Raw genomic sequence first — 6,234 nt, 5'->3', positions numbered from 1 at the left:
TCATATGTAGTAAAAACCTGAGAAATCCGTCCGTTTTCGTCATTTGTTATCGAATCGACGTAAAGCCAGGTCGTCACATTGGCCGCTCTTCTCTCTGAAACGGTTGTACTTATCGTCTGCAAAACTATGTCGCGTGCTGCGGTATGCGGACACACTAAAAGCACCATAGTAGAACCCAGATGAAGCTTCTAAGTTGATGTAATAGCCAGTAAGAAGTTGTACAATTAAAGTTTTAGGTATCAGTTTATGACTTTTTACCTTTCTTTGGTGCCTTGGACACGTTCTAGGAAATTAAGATTTTGCATGAAGGAGGACTATCAGCCGAGTTGCACGCGAGAATGTGAAAAGTGTTCATATTTAGTAAAAACCTGAGACATCCGTCCGTTTTCGTCATTTGTTATCGAATCGACTTAAAGCCAGATCGTCAAATTGGCCGCTCTTCTCTCTGAAACGCTTGTACTTATCGTCTGCAATGCTATGTCGCGTGCTGCGGTTTGCGGAGGCACTAAAAGCACCATAGTAGAACACAGATGAAGCTTCTAAGTTGATGTAATAGCCAGTAAGAAGTAGTACAATTCAAGTTTTAGGTATTGATTATTGACTTTTTAGCTGGCTTTGGTGCCTTGGACATGAGCTAGGACCTTAAGATCCTGCATGAAAGGAGGACTAGCAGCCGAATTGCACGGGAGAATGTGAAAAGTGTTCATATGTAGTAAAAACCTAAGAAATTCGTCCGTTTTCGTCATTTGTTATCCAATCGACTTAAAGCCAGATCGTCACATTGGCCGCTCTTCTCTCTGAAACGGTTTTACTTATCGTCTGCAAAACTATGTCGCGTGCTGCGGTATGCGGAGAAACTAAAAGCACCGTAGTAGAACACAGATGTAGCTTCTAAGTTGACGTAATAGCCAGGAAGAAGTAGTACAATTCAAGTTTTAGGTATTGATTATTGACTTTTTAGCTGGCTTTGGTGCCTTGGACATGGGCTAGGACCTTAAGATTCTGCATGAAAGGAGGACTAGCAGCCTAGTTGCAAGGGAGAATGTGAAAAGTGTTCATATGTAGTAAAAACCTGAGAAATCGGACCGTTTTCGACATTTGTTATTGAATCGACTTAAAGCCAGATCGTCACATTGGCCGCTCTTCTCTCTGAAACGGTTGTACTTATCGTCTACAAAGCTATGTCGCGTGCTGCGATATGCGGAGACACTAAAAGCACCATAGTAGAACACAAATGATGCTTCTAAGTTGATGTAATAGCCAGTAAGAAGTAGTCCAATTCAAGATTTAGGTATCGATTATTGACATTTTAGCTGGCTTTGGTGCCTTGGACATGAGCTAGGACCTTATGATTCTGCATGAAACGAGGACTAGCAGCCGAGTTGCACGGGAGAATGTGAAAAGTGTTCATATGTAGTAAAAACCTTAGAAATCCGACCGTATTCGTCATTTGTTATCGAATTGACTTAAAGTTAGATCGTCACATTGGCAGCTCTTCTCACTGAAACGCTTGTACTTATCGTCTGCAAAGCTATGTCGCGTGCTGCGGTATGCGGAGACACTAAAATCACCATAGTAGAAGACAGACGAAGCATCTAAGTTGATGTAATAGCCAGTAAGAAGTAATCCAATTCATGTTTTAGGTATCGATTATTGACTTTTTAGCTGGCTTTGGTGCCTTGGACATGAGCTAGGACCTTAACATTCTGCATTAAAGGACGACTAGCAGTCGAGTTGCACGGGAGAATGTGAAAAGTGTTCATATGTAGTAAAAACCTTAGAAATCCGTCCGTTTCCGTCATTTGTTATCGAATCGACTTAAAGCCAGATCGTCACATTGGCCGCTCTTCTCTCTGAAACGGTTGTACTTATCGTCTGCAAAGCTATGTCGCGTGCTGCGGTATGCGGAGACACTAAAATCACCATAGTAGAACACAGATGAAGCTTCTAAGTTGATGTAATAGCCAGTAAGATGTAGTTGAATTCAAGTTTTAGGTATCGATTATTGACTTTTTAGCTGGCTTTGGTGCCTTGGACATGAGCTAGGACCTTAAGATTCTACATGAAAGGAGGACTAGCAGCCGAGTTGCAAGGGAGAATGTGAAAAGTGTTCATATGTAGTAAAAACCTGAGAAATCCGTCCGTTTCCGTCATTTGTTATCGAATCGACTTAAAGCCAGATCGTCACATTGGCCGCTCTTCTCTCTGAAACGGTTGTACTTATCGTCTGCAAAGCTATGTCGCGTGCTGCGGTATGCGGAGACACTAAAATCACCATAGTAGAACACAGATGAAGCATCTACGTTGATGTAATAGCCAGTAAGAAGTAATCCAATTCAAGTTTTAGCTATCGATTATTAACTTTTTAGCTGGCTTTGGTGACTTGGACATGAGCTAGGACCTTACGATTCTGCATGAAAGGAGGACTAGCAGCCGAGTTGCATGGGAGAATGTGAAAAGTGTTCATATGCAGTAAAAACCTGAGACATCCGTCCGTTTTCGTCATTTGTTATCGAATCGACTTAATGCCAGATCGTCACATTGGCCGCTCTTCTCACTGAAACGGTTGTACTTATCGTCTGCAAAGCTATGTCGCGTGCTGCGGTATGCGGATACACTAAAAGCACAATAGTAGAACACAGATGAAGCTTCTAAGTTGATGTAATAGCCAGTAAGATATAGTAAAATTCAAGTTTTATGTATCTGTTATTGACTTTTTAACCTTCTTTGGTGCCTTGGACACGAGGTATTAACTTAAGACTTTGCATGAAGGAGGTCTAGCAGCCGAGTTGCACGGGAGAATGTGAAAAGTGTTCATATCTAAAAAAAAAAAAAAACCTGAGAAATCCGTCCGTTTTCGTCATTTGTTATCGAATCGACTTAAAGCCAGATCGTCACATTGGTCGCTCTTCTCTCTGAAACGGTTGTACTTATCGTCTACAAAGCAATGTCGCGTGCTACGGTATGCGGAGACACTAAAATCACCACAGTAGAACACAGATGAAGCTTCTAAGTTGATGTAATAGCCAGTAAGAAGTAGTACAATTCAAGTTTTAGGTATTGAATATGGAACTTTTAGCTGGCTTTGGTGCCTTGGACATGAGCTAGGACCTTAATATTCTGCATGAATGGAGGACTAGCAGACGAGTTGCACGGGAGAATGTGAAAAGTGCTCATATGTAGTTAAAACCTGAGAAATCCGTCCGTTTTCGTCATTTGTAATCGAATCGACTTAAAGCCAGATCGTCACATTGGCCGCTCTTCTCTCTGAAACGGATGTACTTATCGATTTCAAAGGTATGTCGCGTGTTGCCGTAGGCGGAAACAGGAAAAGCACCATAGTAGAACACAGATGAAGCTTCTAAGTTGATGTAATAGCCAGTAAGAAGTAGTCCAATTCAAGATTTAGGTATCGATTATTGACTTTTTAGCTGGCTTTGGTGCCTTGGACATGAGCTAGGACCTTAATATTCTGCATGAAAGGAGGACTAGCAGCCGAGTTGCATGGGAGAATGTGAAAAGTGTTCATATGCAGTAAAAACCTGAGACATCCGTCCGTTTTCGTCATTTGTTATCGAATCGACTTAAAGCCAGATCGTCACATTGGCCGCTCTTCTCCCTGAAACGGTTGTACTTATCGTCTGCAAAACTATGTCGCGTGCTGCGGTATGCGGACACAATAAAAGCACCATAGTAGAACACAGATGAAGCTTCTAAGTTGATGTAATAGAAGGTAAGAAGTAGTACAATTCAAGTTTTAGTTATCGATTATTGACTTTTTAGCTGGCTTTGGTGCCTTGGACATGAGCTAGGACCTTAACATTCTGCATGAATGGAGGACTATCAGCCGAGTTGCACGGGAGAATGTGAAAAGTGTTCATATGTAGTAAAAACGTTAGAAATCCGTCCGTTTTCGTCATTTGTTATCGAATCGACTTAAAGCCAGATCATCACATTGGCCGCTCTTCTCTCTGAAACGCTTGTACTTATCGTCTGCAAAGCTATGTCGCGTGCTGCGGTACGCGGAGGCACTAAAAGCACCATAGTAGAACACAGATGAAGCTTCTAAGTTGATGTAATAGCCAGTAAGAAGTAGTACAATTGAAGTTTTAGGTATCGAATATTGACTTTTTAGCTAGCTTTGATGCCTTGGACATGAGCTAGGACCTTAAGATTCTGCATGAAAGGAGGACTAGCAGCCGAGTTGCACGGGAGAATGTGAAAAGTGTTCATAAGTAGTAAAAACCTGAGAAATTCGTCCGTTTTCGTCATTTGTTTTCGAATCGACTTAAAGCCAGATCGTCAAATTGGCCGCTCTTCTCTCTGAAACGCTTGTACTTATCGTCTGCAAAGCTATGTCGCTTGCTGCGGTATGCTGAGACACTACAAGCAGCATAGTAGAACACAGATGAAGCTTCTAAGTTGATGTAATAGCCAGTAAGAAGTAGTACAATTAAAGTTTTAGGTATCGGTTATTGACTTTTTACCCTTCTTTGGTGCCTTGGACACGAGCTAGGACCTTAAGATTCTGCATGAAAGGAGGACTAGCAGCCTAGTTGCAAAGGAGAATGTGAAAATTGTTCATATGTAGTAAAAACCTGAGAAATCGGTTCGTTTTGGTGATTTGTTATCGAATAGACTTAAAGCCAGATCGTCACATTGGCCGCTCTTCTCTCTGAAACGGTTGTACTTATCGTCTACAAAGCTATGTCGCGTGCTGCGATATGCGGAGACACTAAAATCACCACAGTAGAACACAAATGATGCTTCTAAGTTGATGTAATAGCCAGTAAGAAGTAGTCCAATTCAAGATTTAGGTATCGATTATTGACTTTTTAGCTGGCTTAGGTGTGCCTTGGACATGAGCTAGGACCTTATGATTCTGCATGAAACGAGGACTAGCGGCCGCGTTGCACGGGAGTATGTGAAATGTGTTCATATGTAGTAAAAACCTGAGAAATCCGTCCATTTTCGTCATTTGTTATCGAATCGACTTAAAGCCAGATCGTCACATTGGCCGCTCTTCTCCCTGAAACGGTTGTACTTATCGTCTGCAAAACTATGTCGCGTGCTGCGGTATGCGGACACAATAAAAGCACCATAGTAGAACACAGATGAAGCTTCTAAGTTGATGTAATAGCCAGTAAGAAGTAGTAAAATTAAAGTTTTAGGTATCGGTTAATGACTTTTACCCTTCTTTGGTTCCTTGGACACGAGCTAGGAAATTAAGATTTTGCATGAAGGAGGACTATCAGCCGAGTTGCACGGGAGAATGTGAAAAGTGTTCATATGTAGTAAAAACCTGAGAAATCCGTCCGTTTTCGTCATTTGTTATCGAATCGACTTAAAGCCAGATCGTCACATTGGCCGCTCTTTTCTCTGAAACGGTTGTACTTATCGTCTTTAAAACTATGTCGCGTGCTGCGGTATGCGGAGAAACTAAAAGCACCGTAGTAGAACACAGATGAAGCTTCTATGTTGATGTAATAGCCAGGAAGAAGTAGTACAATTCAAGTTTTAGGTATCGATTATTGACTTTTTAGCTGGCTTTGGTGCCTTGGACATGAGCTAGAACCTTAAGATTCTGCATGAAACGAGGACTAGCTGCCGAGTTGCAGGGGAGAATGTAAAAAGTGTTCATATGAAGTAAAAACCTGAGAAATCCGTCCGTTTTCGTCATTTGTTATCGAATCGACTTAAAGCCAGATCGTCACATTGGCCGCACTTCTCTCGGAAAAGGTTGTACTTATCGTCTGCAAAGCTATGTCGCGTACTGCGGTATGCGGAGACTCTAGAAGCACCATAGTAGAACACAGATGAAACTTCTAAGTTGCTGTAATAGCCAGTAAGAAGTAATACCATTCAAGTTTTAGGTATCGATTATTGACTTTTTAGCTGGCTTTGGTGCCTTGAACATGAGCTAGGACTTTAAGATTCTGCATAAAAGGAGGACTAGCAGCCCAGTTGCACGGGAGAATGTGAAAAGTGTTCATATGTATTAAAAACCTGAGACATCCGTCCGTTTTCGTCATTTGTTATCGAATCGACTTAAAGCCAGATCGTCACATTGGCCGCTCTTCTCTCTGAAACGGTTGTACTTATCGTCTGCAAAGCTATGTCGCGTGCTGCGGTATGCGGAGACACTAAAGGCACCATAGTAGAACACAGATGAAGCTTCTAAGATGATGTAATAGCCAGTAAGAAGTAGTACAATTCAAGTTTTAGGTATCGATT

This window comes from Schistocerca gregaria, unplaced genomic scaffold (assembly GCF_023897955.1).
Source record: "Schistocerca gregaria isolate iqSchGreg1 unplaced genomic scaffold, iqSchGreg1.2 ptg000484l, whole genome shotgun sequence".
NCBI lineage: Eukaryota > Metazoa > Arthropoda > Insecta > Orthoptera > Acrididae > Schistocerca > Schistocerca gregaria.
Note: the sequence above shows the minus strand (reverse complement) of the source record.